Here is a 14,862-nt window from a genome sequence, read left to right as displayed (position 1 = left end):
ACCCATGTCAGAGACACAGGCTGCATCAGCCTGCTGCTGCAGTTGTTCAGGTGAACAGGGTTGCAATTCAAACAGGCAAATAGTAGGCTGTTTAGCAGCTATGTTTCCTTGACTGTCTGGGACTTGTTTGCATTTCCTTAACAGAACATCTCTCTCCACATCTGAGAAGAATCTGTCAGCTGAAAACACTGATCCCTGCTATCAGCTCTGGTCCTCAGTGTGCAGCACTCTCTGTGCCTGTGTCAACAACCCGCAGCACGGGACAGGTTGCTCTGAAAATTGTGGAAGAAGTTCAGAGATATTCTCCAAATTGGTAACACTTTGGTTTCATTTTTACTGTTCAGCTGAAGTTGATTTCATTGCGTTTTGATTTGGGGTAATTTGTTTTTACTTTTCTAGAAGATAATCAGAACATTTGCTGTGGGGTTTTTCCCTATGCCAAAGGGTGGCTAGAGAGTTGCACAGAGCCTGAGATAGTTCGTCCCATCTGTTCATTTCTTGGTCTCACAGTTGCAAACAACTGGAAGTGCAGCTCAAGCTTTACACAGCTTTGCATTTGATAAAAGGAAGTTTAATTCAAGAGGTAAATGGGTTTTTCTTTCTTGTCAATCTCTACAAAGTCATTTGCTGCTCTTCCCACTTTGACCACTGTATTCCACCATCTTTACTTACACTGTGCTGTGCTCAAGTCCACAAATAGCCAAAGTCTGCTTACATTTGATAGGGTCAGTAAAACTGCTGGGAGCTGTTCTGATTAAAAGTGTGTCTAAATTAAAGTCCTTGTGACATGGCTGAAAACAATGACTTAGGTAGAACTCAGGCATGATGTTTGCCATTTGTGTGCACATATCAAGGTCATGTTTTCCTGGAACTATTTTATCTGCGGTTACTGCATTTCTTGAGATTAATGTATCTCCAGCTTCTGTTATATAAGAAATGTAATGACTGACACATGCACAGAAAAACTCTGATGGACTTACTTGGTGAAATGGTAAAAGAATTTGCAGACTCTGTTGCTTAAATCACATTTTTTCTTTTTTCCACTGAGCAGATGTGCAGAAATCTTTTGTTTCTATTGGAGGATTGGATACATTAGCCAGAGTTCTCTTTGAGCTTATGCCTGATTCCTGTTTGTGTCACTCCAGCATGAAACTTGCAGTGGTAGTAACAAAGATTCTGGATGCCTGTATTGCTACTAACTGTGAGTGGAAAGACATTTTTGATCTATGGCAACTTTAAAATGCTATTTTTAAAGTTTTGTGCTGCTGGAAAAGTTGCAGAAATGAATGCTTAAAGGCAGTTAAGTTCTACACATCCCAGTGGATGTTGCAATGCTTTTTAAAACTCAGAGGTGTAAGTGGGGAGTGATTCAGCTCATCTGAGGTGGATTACTGTCCCATCGTTGCTCAAATGAATGCAGTGAAATTTAAACCCAACTGAAAATTAAAACTGAGATGCTCCAGCCCGTGCTGGGTAAGTAAAGCTGAGCTCTGGGCCTGGATTTGACCAGTCAGTTTGGATCCTGGAGTTATGCCTATGGCTGAATAATAAATTGTGTAGCTTTAGGAAGCTTTAGTCATTTAGAGGTGGAGCTGAACAGACATGGTGTTTGTGCACAGCACACTCTGCTCTGGTTTGCTGGCCGGGTACTGCTCTCCTGATGAGGTTTGGTGTTTTCCACAGAAGGTTTGCAGAAACCTGTGATCCTGACGAGCCTGTGCTGTGGCCATGGTTGCTGTATCTCACACTTCTGCCATAAGAGCTTCAAATGGAAATTCCCAGAAGTTGAAAAGCATCAGCCTGCACTAGTTGTGAGGGTAGTTTCAGCTCAGTTGGGTGTGACAGGACTGGGCCTCAGCGTGGATGCTCTAGCAGTGGTGTTGCCAGTGCCAGGAAGGGCTTGCCCCCTGCTCTTTTTATGGCAGATACTCTGCGTGTCAAAGCTTATTCAACTCTCTCTGGCTTCATGCTGGAGCTGATCAAGGACATGGAGAAACTCAGCAGGGATCTGCAGAAGTTGCACAGTGCAAAGCCCTCCTCATTCATCAGATCTTCTGCCTCCTCTCCGTGGAGCACAGGCTGGGAGGATGGGCAGGACTGGATTTGGGAGCAGCACAGGAGGGGTGGGGTAATCTGAGCTGTTCAAGGTGGAGCAGGGCAGGGCTGAGCAGGCCCAAGGCTTTGAGGGCTCTGTACAGTTCCCTCCAAACCCAGCATTTGATCCTTGGATAATTCCTGTACACTCACAATCGACTTTCTTTTCCTTTCAATCATTTTAACCAACAGCTGCCATGAGTGTTGTCTTGGCAAAGTATCCCACTGTGTCAGAGCTGCTGAAGCTGCTGTCCAATGAGACACTGAGCACAGGAGAAAAAAATCAGTATTATTCTAACAATTGGACACTGTACTGAAGTTTGTGGTAAGATTTGCTTTTTCTTTTTCCTGTCTGTCAGCTTCTCCTAAATTCTCATCCACTGACTCCTCCTGTGGTGTCACTTCATCAAGACTGGAACACGAGAGAGTGTTCAGTTAAATAATACAATGTCAGTATTTGGACAAAAAGTTTTCTAGAATGTTCCATCTTTAAATTTTAAAGCTTGTTAGCAGGAAGTGTCTTTAGTAGCTTTGAAAAGTAGACTAAATATGCAAGAATGCAGAGCTGGGCTTAGGTGTCACAGGGAATAATTAATCCAGACCTGAAAGCTACTACCATCCAGACCTAGCAAATGGGTTGTCTTGAGCACCCTTTTCATGGTCCTTGGCACATAGAGCTTCTCTCCACTGCTTACAAGGCCAGGAATATTTGTAAGAGCCATGTAAGAGCATTGGTTTCAAGACACAGAAGCAGTTGGTGGCTCTGAAATGGTTTTGTCATGTTCCTCAGGGCTTGCCTAAGCATATCTGGTACAAATACAGCACTTCAGTTGGTATTTTGTGGTAGTGCAAGCAAAGAAAAAGGGAAATTCATTTGTACTTCTGGTTTTTCTCATGTATGTTTAGAGAAACAAGAAAAAGGCCTTTTGTTCAAAAAGGTCGATTTTTATCCTCTGAGTGCCAATAACATGTTCAATAATTAGCTCAAGAGGTCATAAATTTATTTGAACAGACATTTTTTCATGAAGGATTAGTGAAACAAGACTTAATGGAAAATGTCTTTTGAATAGAAAAATTGTTAAAGCTGCTGGGCTGTGCTGGAGTGTAGCTGCCATTGCTAACAGGGGGAAGGCTGGGGACACAAAGGCACAACATTGCCATTTGCCATTCTCCTGCTGAGAGAGCCTCCTCTAGCTTTGGTGTGGTCACCATCAAATGCTTGGGGTCACAGGATTCCCTCCAGAGTGGCAGTGTTGGCCTTTGAAGGCCAAGGATGTGCAGGAATTACTTCAGATTTAGCAAAACAAATTGCATTCCTGCTTCGGGCTGGAAGAATGTGTTGGACCCTGACAGGGTGTTAGATTTTGCAGGCTGCCAGATGTGCAGGGGACTGGCCCTGGGCAGAGGGGAATGGATGTGCTTTATCTGGATCAGTGCCTACTTAGAGGTGTGTTTAAAGCTGCTTTTCTGGCAGGACTGTCTCAGTAGAAAGCACAGTCCAAAGGGGCAGGTGACCGAGGTGGGCTGCTGAGCAGGAAATTGGCAGCAGGAGACATGGAACAAAGTGTTTAAGGATTGTCCTGGAGAGGGGCATTGGGAACACCTCAGGGAAGGGCCCACCTAAGGGCCAGTGTGCTGCAGCCACTCCCTTGAGCAGAATGTTTCTGCTGTGAAGTCCCACAGGTGACCTGCTGGTGTCCCTGCAGTGACAGCAGTGTGGCTGGAGCAGGCAGACAAAGCAGGGGAGAGTTTTCTCAAAGCAATGTCTCTGCTCCTGAAGCATTTGCTGTTGTTGTGTCATTCCAGACGTGCCTCTACAGTGGCATTAAATAAGATAGCAGTAATGACAAGAAAGCACCCATTTAAAACTCCTGGGAAAAGGAGATACCAACTCTACTTTTACCCAAGTTGCTGAGAAAATAACTGAACCTTATCCTCATTCATCATTCACCTCCCTTGTGTTTTGATTTTCACCTCATCTGTCTTTTTATTTTTGCCTTTCCCTCTGTTTGAAACACACTGACTTTTAATTACAATGAAAGGGGACAAAATCATCAAAGCAAAAGAAAACTGTTTATTAGTAAGGATTCAGCTGAGCCGGGTGTGTCTCCCTCCCCGAGAGCCACGCACACTCACACCCTCCGAGAAAATGGCAATCTTTCTGTGCCCTTTACACCCGGCTGGGACGGTCCCTATCCCCTTTCCCATTGGATGGGTACTCAGGAGCTTCCATTCCCTACTGACCACCAACTTTTCTCTCCCCTCCCCTCTTGTCCTACTTTCTTTTGGTCAGGTCTTCAACCCCGTCCCTCTCACTGCAACACTCAACACCCAACCTGAACAAATCCAAACCACAAACAACACATAGAACCAACAAATTCCATTCTTTTCTTTAATAACCTTTTGGCTTCAGCCAAATATCACCTCATCTCTCACACCTCCTCTGGTCCTGTGCTCTTCTTACTGATAGGTCTAAGTTCTAGAGCAAAAAAGATATTTGCAGTTGTGTGGGCCTGCGTTTCCCTGTCTCAGAGTAAAGGACATCCCAGAATTGTTTCCCATTGAGTCTCCTGTAAATCCATGGGTTTGACTTACTCCATGAATGCTCAGTCAATGCCCCAGAGCTCTGTGACCACATGGGCACAGGGCTGTGCTTAAGGGAAGTGCTGCCTGGCATTGTGGAGAAAGAAACCTGGAGAAATAGATGCCAAAAGAGCAGCTTGGCCTGAGCCTGCTCTGTGTGGCCCAGCAGCTCTGGATCACTCAGAGCAGAGGTGGGTGAGCCACTGTTTGCCCAGTGTGGGCTGGGCAGACGTGCTCGCCCAGAGTCTGTACTTCCCTGGGGATCAGTGGAAGATTCTCCTTCATGAACCTTCCTCCCAGCAGCTGAAGCTCTCCCTGCTCTCTCTCTCCCCTCCAGCTGCCGTCAGCTGCCCCGAAGCAGAGCTGGTTTGGGGTTTCCCCACCAGAGTTGGTATTTCAGAACTTCGTCGCGTGGGAGGTCTCTGAGATGGAGCTGTCTCTCATTAATAAGGACAAGGTAAGTGCTGGCAGCTGGAGCTTTAACACTGTGCTGGAAGAGGAGAGTGCTGTCATTCCCTGAGTGTACAGCAAAGCAAGTTCTCTGCTGCAGCACATGCAGAAGAAAATGTCTCAGCACCTTGTTCTGCAAGATGGTGGAAATCTTCCAGTATTGGGAATTGCCCCCTGATTTTGGCCCTGCATTGATGGTATCTACCCCAAATAGTTTCCTTCTCTTGCAAGCTCTGGATTGATAGGAATGTTGAGGGCTCTAGAGTTTTTACCTGCTCTCATGCTGTGCCTTGAGTCTATCCCACACCCTGTGTCTCCTTGGTTAATCTTGGCTCCTGGTAGGAATCTCTGCCTCTCTCAGCCAGTTTGGCTCCCTTTGTGCAGCTTACAGTCACAGCTCAGGGGCTGAGTCTTCTGCACTTTGTGCTGGAATCACTTCTCATCAATGGCATTGGCACTGCAGGAAACGTATTCTGAAAGAGCCCTGCAATCAGGCTGATGGAGCAGAAGCAGTGAGAGGCCTTTAGGTGCCACTTCAGGCTCCTGCTCAGCTTCATCCAGCTCTGCTCAGCTTTTCCAAAAGCAACACGGTGCTCTGCTTTCCCTTTGGAGAACCAGAGCGCATCCAAAGCCATGTGCTCCTGGAGGTTTCCACCCTCACTTGATTCAGAGCTGCCTATGTGACCTAATGTCATGTGATGGCCCAGACTGAGCTTGCTTTGTCACGGTGGTTTGGGACCTGGGTTTTCTGCCCGCCCCATAGACCTGTAGGTCTGACTTTAATCTCACAGCTGGCTTGGGGCCAGACTGGAGTAGTACTGCCCATGAGGTTGTACCACCCCCATCTCTGCTTGTCTGGGCAGTTGCTGAGCATGAGGAACTCTGATGGAGGCTTTGCCACTTACAAAACCAAGCAAGGAGGCCACTTACTGGAGCTGCTGAACCCCTCGCAGGTGTTTGGTAAGGGCAGCTCTGGGGGTTGGTTGTCCTGCCCACTGAGAAGGGACAAAGTGGCCTGGGCTCACCATGCCCAGTGGGTGCCTGACAGGGGATCAATGTGCCCTGGGTCTGGGGCAGGCTTGCAGCAGCTGGCCTGGAGGCTTGCCCACACAGGGGCTGTGGCACTGATACCCATTGCCTGCTGGCAGGTGACATCATGATTGACTACACATACGTGGAATGCACATCAGCTGTCATGCAGGCACTGAGACACTTCCAGAGCTAGTTCCCTGAGCACCGAGCCATGGAGATCAGGTGAGGCACTGAGATGAGAGCTGGCCTGGGGAGAAGGCAGGCTCAGTGTCCCAAGCTGCCTGCCATGGCCTCCTGAACAATGTAGCTGCCTGTCGGCATGCTCTTGTCTCTTGTGCCCTCCAATAATGGGACCCATCCAAGCGTCAGAGGGGCTGATGGAGCCCCCAGTGAAGCAAACACTGAGGTTGAGTTGTTTCTGAAATGGATGACTTCTTTCCTGTCCAGGGAGACTCTGCAGAAGGGCCTGGATTTCTGTCGCAAGAAGCAGCGAGCGGATGGGTCCTGGGAAGGGTAGGTGGTGTTCCCAGCACCCCGTTTTCTTCTGGCTGCCCCAGTGGGAGAGGGATCATCATGGCAAGCATTCCTGGCTGGCAGGATCCGTGGGAGGGAAAAGAAGGGCTGATCCTCCTCTAGCTGCTGTGCTTTGCTCTCAGTTAACCTCCCTCCAGCCCAGGCAGAACAGGTACAAGACGCAGAGAAGTTTGGGGTGGCTCCAGCTCCTGTGGTCCCAGTTCTGCTGACACCTGAGTTAGCTGGGAGCAGGTGCTGGTGGGACTGGGCATGGTTGGGTCATAGGGGAAGGCAGGCTGTAGCTCTGTGCCTGGCTCTGCTCTGCTGTGAACACAGCTGTGTTGCAGCCTGCCTCTCCCTGTGGCCTTCACCCCTGACAGTGCTGCTCTCCCCTTCTTCTAGGAGCTGGGGGGTTTGTTTCACCTACGGCACCTGGTTTGGTCTGGAGGTGTTTGCCAGCATGCAGCACACATACCACAGCGGGTGAGAAGGGAATGTCTGGGTGCCCTAGCCCTGCCTACCTCCTGGGCCAGGGCAGGACTCCGTGGTGGAGCTGGATGGATCCCTGGCTGTGCATGGGCTCTCCTGCCTCAGGGACTGCTCCTCCCAAATCCAGTGCCTGCAGTATGGCCAGGGCATACTTGCTGCCTCACTTTCAAACTCAGGGCAGTCCCAGCCATGGGCACTTCTTCTCTTTGCAGCTGAGAACTGTGAGCATCCAAATACTCTCTGTCCCCAGTCCTGTCTTGATTCTGGCTCCCATCCCTGCAGGACTGTCTGCCAAGAAGTGGCCCAGGCCTGCCAGTTCCTGATCTCCAAGCAGATGGCAGATGGCGGGTGGGGAGAGGATTTCGAGTCCTGTGAGCTGCACACATACGTGCAGAGTGCCGAGTCACAGATCCACAACACCTGTTGGGCCCTGCTGGGGCTCATGGCTGTCAGGTAAGAGTAGCCCCAGTGCTCAGGGAAAAGAGATCAAGCTGGGTTGGGTGGCCCTGGGCCTGGCTGGTGTGACCCAGTGCAAAGCAAAGCTTTTGATCATGACTGCAGGCCTCCAGCCTGGGAAAATGGTGCCGTATTCATATTATTTAGTGTCTTGGGGTTGTGGGGAAAGTCCCAAAGCACTCAGCATGCCTGGGGCAAGCTTGGGGCAGCCTGGAGGTGGTTGAGCTCCCCAGACATGTGGATGAGGGTTTGCAGATGTTTGGATAAAGATGCTTACATTTCCCTTGTGCTTTGTAGGTACCCTGACATCAGTGTGCTGGAAAGGGGCATTAAAGTGTTGATGGATAAGCAGCTTCCCAACGGGGACTGGCCTCAGGTACATCTTTAGTCTTTCCAAGAAGTTCCTGAACACGCAGCAGTCCCCTGTCACTCATACCATTCTGCTCTCTGCTTGTCTCCCAGGAGAACATTGCTGGGGTGTTCAACAAGTCGTGTGCCATCAGTTACACCGTGTACCGCAACATCTTCCCCATCTGGATGCTGGGGCGGTTCTGCCGGCTGCATCCCAACAGCCCCCTGGCTGGGCAGCTGCCAGCCAGAGCCAGAGCCAGCCCCTCGGCTGGGGCAGGGCAGGAGGAGCAGGGAGCCCTGTCTACTTGAACCTGCAGCCCTGGACTTGTCTTGGATCCCGGTGTCTGTGTGGGGCCGTGGCGGTGTGTGTTGCATGGGATATCTCCATGCTGACCTTAGCATGTGGACTGCTGCCTCTGCCAGGGAAGGGTGCTGTGCTGGTGCTGCAGAGCCTCTGCTTGCTGTTGAACCTCTTCTAAACATTCCCTTTCTAAGGTTTTTTCCAGGTATGTTCCCCATCCCCAGATGGGGAGTGAAGTGCCTTTTCAGACCATTTTGAAGATCAGATGAAGCTGCCGAGCTGTGTTGTATTTCACATTTGGACAGACTCTCATCCTGGGTCGCAAGGCTGCCTTTATTGTCACAGTCTGTCTGTCTATACCAAGAGTGTGGGATTTGGGGTCTCCCCTGTGCCCACCACTGGGGCTTGGGGGGCACCGCACAATCCCTGCTGAGCTGACCTCTGTACTGTGGGTGCCAGTGATGGCCTTTGAGTTACTCGCTCTACTCTGGAGCCCATGCTGGGAGGGGAAGGACACCTGTCCTCCCCCAGGTGTGTAAGAAAAGGAGTGCTTTGCTTAATTTTCTTATTGTTCTGTCCCCCAGCTGGTGGCACCTACCTTCCGCAGGTGAAGTCACCACCAGCCCTTGGAGAAGGGGCAGCTGAAGCAGAAAGCTGTGAGGTGGTTGGCATCATGGCACAGCCTGAGCCCAGGGCTCCAGGCTTCCCCCAACTCAGACCGTGGTGCCCTGGGGCATTCACAGGTCATTGTCAGAGCTGGAAGTCAGATGGGATAATAAATTGCTAAGGGTGATGCAAGAGGAACTTCACTGTATTCTCCTTTCTGTCTGCTAGTGTGTGTCCCAGGCAGAGGGGAGCTGGCACAGCAGCCTCATGTCATGTGGCTTGGCTTGCCTGTCCCCAGACGTGTGAGCACCATATCCACCAAACCATGCTGGGAGCCTGTGCCTCCTCTAAAGCATTTAGCCACAGAAAAATGTAATCAAGGAAGCAGCTCACTAAAGGGGAATGATCACTTCCCTCATCCTGCTGCTTACGCTCATGCAGATAAGCAAGACAGAAAAACTTATTTATTTAAGAAGATTCAACTCAGGCTGTCTCAACTCAGCCCTGTTTGCCTTTTCCAAATTATGGACCTCTTTATACCTGTCTGTGATATTACTCTGCATTTGAATTTCTTCTTGCTGAAACTGAATTATTCAAGTGTCATGTGGTGATGTGTCTTGAGAGGACATGGCTGTGTGGATTTCACCTATTGTTAAAATCTGCTCCAAGCTGCAATTTTGGATTGAGCACATGCAGAAGAGATCAAGTAGATACAGGATATATTCAGTACAATTCTTGTTTGATAGAAACTGCTTCTTCCAGGAGTCCTCTGGCACTCTTCCTAGGGATCTTCTAGAGTATTTTGATCTCTGATTTCAGAGATGCCAGGTGTCAGTCCTAGACTACTCCCAGGATGTTAGCTGAGGTGATTTTTTTTCCTTTGGAGAAACTCTCAGGTTTGGAATCTATTCAAGATTCATCCCAGGCATCTGGAGTCTTTTGATGTATGGTTTTGGGACCTGACATCTTGGGTGGCAGCCCCAGACTCTTCCAAGAAAACTTTCTGAGATTATTTTTCTGTTTTGGAGGAAATCTGTTTCTGTTTTTCAGGAGTTGGAGCACATGAAAAGAGAGATACAAATGCAGACTGGTTTATTACATGCAATAAAAAGAGATCCAAGATTTAGCCACAACCATGGTGATCCTAAGCACTGTCTCTTGACATGATGCCACCCACTTTGTCCCACAAGGTCTTCCAGTGTCCTGGTACACTTAGGAGAAAGCAAGTGATCCTCAGGGTCTGTACAGGGATCAGTACTGTGTAATATTTTTATGAATGACGTGGATGAAGGGATTGAGTGCACCTCAGCAAGTTTGCAGATAGCACCAAGCTGAGGGTGCAGTGCCTCACCTGAAGGACTGAATGATGCAGAGGGACCTGGACAAACTGAGGAAGTGGCCCATGGAAGCCTCATGAGGTTCAACAAGGCCAAGTGCTGATGCTGCACCTGGGTGAGGGCAACCCCCAGCATCAGTCCAGCTTGGGGGATGAAGGGATTGAGAGCAGCCCTGCCAAGGAGGAGCTGTGGATACCGGTGGGTGGGAGCTGGACATGCCTTGGCCATGTGCACTCACCCCCAGAAACCAACCATGTGCTGGGCTGATCACACAGCGTGGGCAGAAGGACAGGGAGTTCAGGGTGAGACCTGAACATCTGCAAAGCTGTAGGCACACAGTTTGTGGTGACTGGGAGTGGGGCTGGGCCCAGCCTCATCCCACTGGGAACAGCTGTGAGCAGCACTGACAGCAATGAGCTCTGGAGTGCCCAGGGGCACTGACCAACCACCAAAGGGAGCAGAGGGCACACAGGTGCAGTGCATCAACAGGAGGACTATGAAAGGTTGGGCTGAAGGAGAAGAAGGGCAGATGCTTGCAGCCTTCTAAAGAGGTGAGGTGTTACAGTGTGTGGGTTGGAGCTTTCTGATATTGTGTGGTGATTCTCTGTGTATGGTGGCCATCTCAACTGCGACATGTGCTGTGACACAGAGCTGCCTCCAGCCCTGGGGTCTCAGCACAGGAAGGACATGGAGCTGTTTGACCAAATCCAGAGGAGACCATGAAGATATTCCCAGGGCTGGAGCCCTCTCCTGTGAGGAAAGGGTGAGAGCTGAGGGTGGTCAGCTTGGAGAAGGAAAGGCTCCAGGGAGACCTTAGAGCCTCTTCTAGTGCCTAAAGGGCTTCCAAGAGAGACTGAGAGGGGCTTTGGACAAGTGTCTGGAGGGCCAGGACAAACAGGAGAATGGCTTCACACTGCCAGAGGGCCGCAGGTCTTTGCCATTCAGAGGGGATTCCATGATCCAGCACAGAGCCTGGATCCATCCCTGCTGACCTGGCTGTGTGATGGGCTCCAAATGGAAGGATAAGGGGTCCTAGGCCATGGGTTTGTGTCAGGGTCTCCATGAGGAGGTGAGCAAGATGAACACAGAACAGTCCAGCATGGAGCAGGACATAAAGATGATGTGGCAAGCACTTGGCAAGCTGAGCTGCCACCAATTCCTCCGAGAGGGAGTTGAATGCCCACCCCCTCCTCAGGGACTCCTGATGGCAGCATGCCCCAGGGGACTGAGCAGCATGCCTGCCCGTGTCTGTGTCACGCCCCTGTGAGTGGGCCGGGCCCCCCAGCACCGGGACTGGTCCCAAAGGGGCCGTGGCATGGCCAGTGGAAGGCCCCGGTGCCCTTCCTGCCCTGCTCCGTTGGCAGCCATGGGGGCTCATTCTGCTGCCCTGAGCAGGCAGAGCAGAGGAGCAGCTGCTTCTTGTTTGGCTGTTCCTAAAGTTCCTGCTAGCTGCGTATTCAACACTTGGGGCAAGGTCTTCCATGCAAGCTGGGGCAGTTTGGGTGGGGTGGGGGTGTGTCCTGGGGCTCTCTGTGACACAGTGCACCGTGGTCACCATGGGATGGTAAGGGAGAGAGTGTTCCATGGTGACCCTTTGTGACACGTCGTGATATATGTGCTGACAGTGACACAGCCGTGCCACAGTGCTCGGTGCACGCAACGGGACAGGTCGGGAAAGAGCAGTGCAGTGAGGAGCCCCCACACAGCCAACTCATTCCTTGCTGACCCGGAGCTTTTCCGAGGGGTTCTCTGTGCAGGTGACCTCGAGGCCAGGCTGCGGGACTCGGTGACGTGGAGCATTTCCGAAGCATCTGCCATCCCTGCGGCCAGTGCCCTCGAGGATAGACTGCGGGACTCTCAGTCCTATTTCTTTCTAGAGACTTCTCTCTTGCTGGTGCCCTTGAGGACAGACTGCAGGACTTACTGTCCTGTAGCATTCCCAAGGCCCCTCTGTTGCAGGTGCCTTCTAGGTACGACTGCAGCACTTGCTCATCTTCAGCTCTTCCGAGGCCTCTCTGCTTCAGCAGGCACTCATAACTGCAAAGAGTGACATGGAGCAGAGACCACCCAGCATGACCAAGCTGGCCTGGGTGGAGGAGGAAGAGGCTGGAGCTCCCTCAGCACAGCAGCCTGAAGAACTGGAGCAGTTCCAGCTGCTGCAGGAGGGTGAGTGTCAGAGCTGGGCTGCAGGGCTGGAGCCTGCAGCCAGCTTGGCCCCATCCCATCCCTGTGGACATGCCCATGGATAAGACAGAAGCTGGGCTGGATCATCTGGCAGCTGTGCTCCATCCCCCGGGGCATGCCGAGGCTCTCCCTGCCTGGGGAGCGCAGGGCTGGGCTCTGTTCTCCGGCCTCTCCCGCAGCCCCTCAGCCCTGTCTGTGCTCGCTCTCTGCCAGATGCAGCTGAGGAGTGGACACAAGAGCAGGAAGCCGCCCCTGGCCGCTTTTGCGGAACAGCACAGGTACCTGCGGCCATCCCTGCCTGGGCTGGGCCTGCTGTCACTGCTCAGCCAAGCACCAGGCTTGGAGTGCTCCATGGATGCTCCCTCCCTTCCTGCCCTTCTCCTGCAGACCCTCTGTGACTCCATCATGTGCCTTTGGCAGGAAGAGACCGCTGGTGTGGGCACCGGCCTCTTGGCGGACCTTCTGTTCCTCAATGCTGAGACCGGTGCTGCCATGCTGGATTTGCTTGTGGAGGAGGGTGTCTCCGATCCAACGCAAGTAAGCAGCCTGGGGCAAGGGCTCGATCGCCCCAGCACTGCTGTGGCACCTCGAGCCAGCTCTGCCGGGCTCCCTCGGCTCTTGAGGCCCAGCCCAATGTGGTTGGAAGGGAAGCACTTCTTAGGGGAAGCTGGGCAAGTTGCTGCTCTGGCAGGTCTCCGAGTCTTCCCGTGCCTTCTGCAGGTGCCCGCCATGGTGAGGTACATCCACCAGTGGCTCACGGCCAATGAGTCTGCTGGGCACAGGCTGGACGAGGCCCTTCTGGAGCTGACCGAGGAATACCCCTCGGACGTGATGATCACCCTATTGCGCTGGGCCCCATCGTGTGACAGGTAGGGCAGCCCCACGTGCCTTGAGGGCTTAGGGTTCACCAGCCCGTCACCCAGTAGAGCCTGTCCCTGCTGACTGCCAGATGGGGCGGGGAGTTCCAGGATCCTCTGGCTCCTCTGTTTTACAGTGCTGGGACATCAGCTCCTGAGCCTGGGGCCATGCTCCTTCCCTGCCCCTCAGGGCCTGTACCCACGTGGGCTGGCTGGCCGCTGCCAGCCCGGGGCAGTGGGCAGAGCCAGGGCTGAGGGCCGGCGTGGGCCCTTGCAGCTGCCCAGGCCACGGGGCTGTGGCCTAGACTGCCCTGACACAGAGTTCTGACCCCACAGAGCTGCCGCGACCATGTGGGGAACCATCATGTCCTCGAGCAGGACTGCGGAGCTGGCGCTGCAGTTACTCCTCGACGCGCTCAGCGCCTGGCCAGTGTACAGCGTGTACACCTCTGATGGGGACAATGCAGGAGTCTTTGCCCTGGCTGTGAGTTTCTGGAACCGGCCTTTGCCAGCCCCCAGGCCGCCTCTCAAGCAGCCAGCTCTCTGTCCTCCCCCAGCTGCATCTCCCTGCCTCGGGCACTGGGCTGAAACCTGGCTTAGGGGCAGGGTTCAGGGGCACCAGGCCGGCTGCTCGGCCCGTGTCTCCCCTGGCCTCTCCCTCGCACGCTGGAGCCCTGCCACATGGATGTCTCAGCACTGAGCGTTGTCTCTGGGTGTTTTATTTCTTGCAGGCAACCGTGGCACTGTGGAGAGTCTTCAATCTGACCTGGCGCTCCCCTGTCGTGCTGGAGTATTTCCCCAATCTCTTTCTGCGTCTGCTCTTCCAAGCTTACATCAGCACGCAGGAGATGCCAGAAGAGGTTGAGACTTTCTGGAAGGGATGCCAGGAGGAACACGGCCTCGCCACCAACCCCAACAGGTGCTCCATGCCAGTCCTCGCAGTCTCCCCATCCCTCCCATGCCCCCAGGGCAGGAGCCAGGGCTCCTGACCGTGACCTGGGCTTTGCTGTGCACACAGCTTTGCACTGCAGACCCTGAAGGCCCTGCTCTGCCAAATGCGCTATGAGCACGTGGTGGTGTCAATGGAACGCAAGCGTGCCTGGGACACGCTGCTCTGTGCTGACACCCACCACTATGCATTGGGTCTTCTGGCCAGGTGAGACCTCGTTCTCCCCCCCAGCCCTCTCCTTTGTGCCCAGAACTCCCCACAAAGTCCCTGTGGTCATGGGCGGCAGGGCCTTGTCACCAAGGGAGGGATGAGCAGACTGGAAAAGGCTGGCAGAGGAGGGTGCCCGGGAATAGCCGCCTCCCAAAGCACCCCCTGGGTGCTTGGGAGAAGACCAGGCCTCTGTGAGTCAGCCCTGGGAGAGGTTTGCCCACCTGGCTCAGGGGCAATGGTGCCTTTCTCTCCCCGCCAGGGAGATGCGCCGCGTCTCCATCATCTGGTGTTGCGGCATGGCATCCTGCCTCTTTGACCTGCTCAGCAAAGGCATTTCAGACTGGGAACTGCCCGCCCTGGCGTTCCTGGTGGAGGTGAGTCCCATGGCCATCGCTGCCTCGCTGAGCTGCCTCCCACCCCTCTGCCCTCTGGTAGCCGCAGCTGCCCGGG

General features: G+C 52.8%; 1 pseudogene; it reads left to right on the top strand.

Annotated features, from left to right (window-relative positions):
* Positions 1-5,498: 5,498 nt before the first annotated feature.
* LOC132334852 (lanosterol synthase-like) lies at positions 5,499-9,073 on the top strand (annotated as a pseudogene).
* Positions 9,074-14,862: the final 5,789 nt, after the last annotated feature.

The sequence above is a fragment of the Haemorhous mexicanus genome, chromosome 16 (assembly GCF_027477595.1).
Source record: "Haemorhous mexicanus isolate bHaeMex1 chromosome 16, bHaeMex1.pri, whole genome shotgun sequence".
Lineage (NCBI taxonomy): Eukaryota > Metazoa > Chordata > Aves > Passeriformes > Fringillidae > Haemorhous > Haemorhous mexicanus.
The sequence above is the reverse complement of the archived record's forward strand: the minus strand, read 5'-3'. Positions and strand labels throughout refer to the sequence as shown.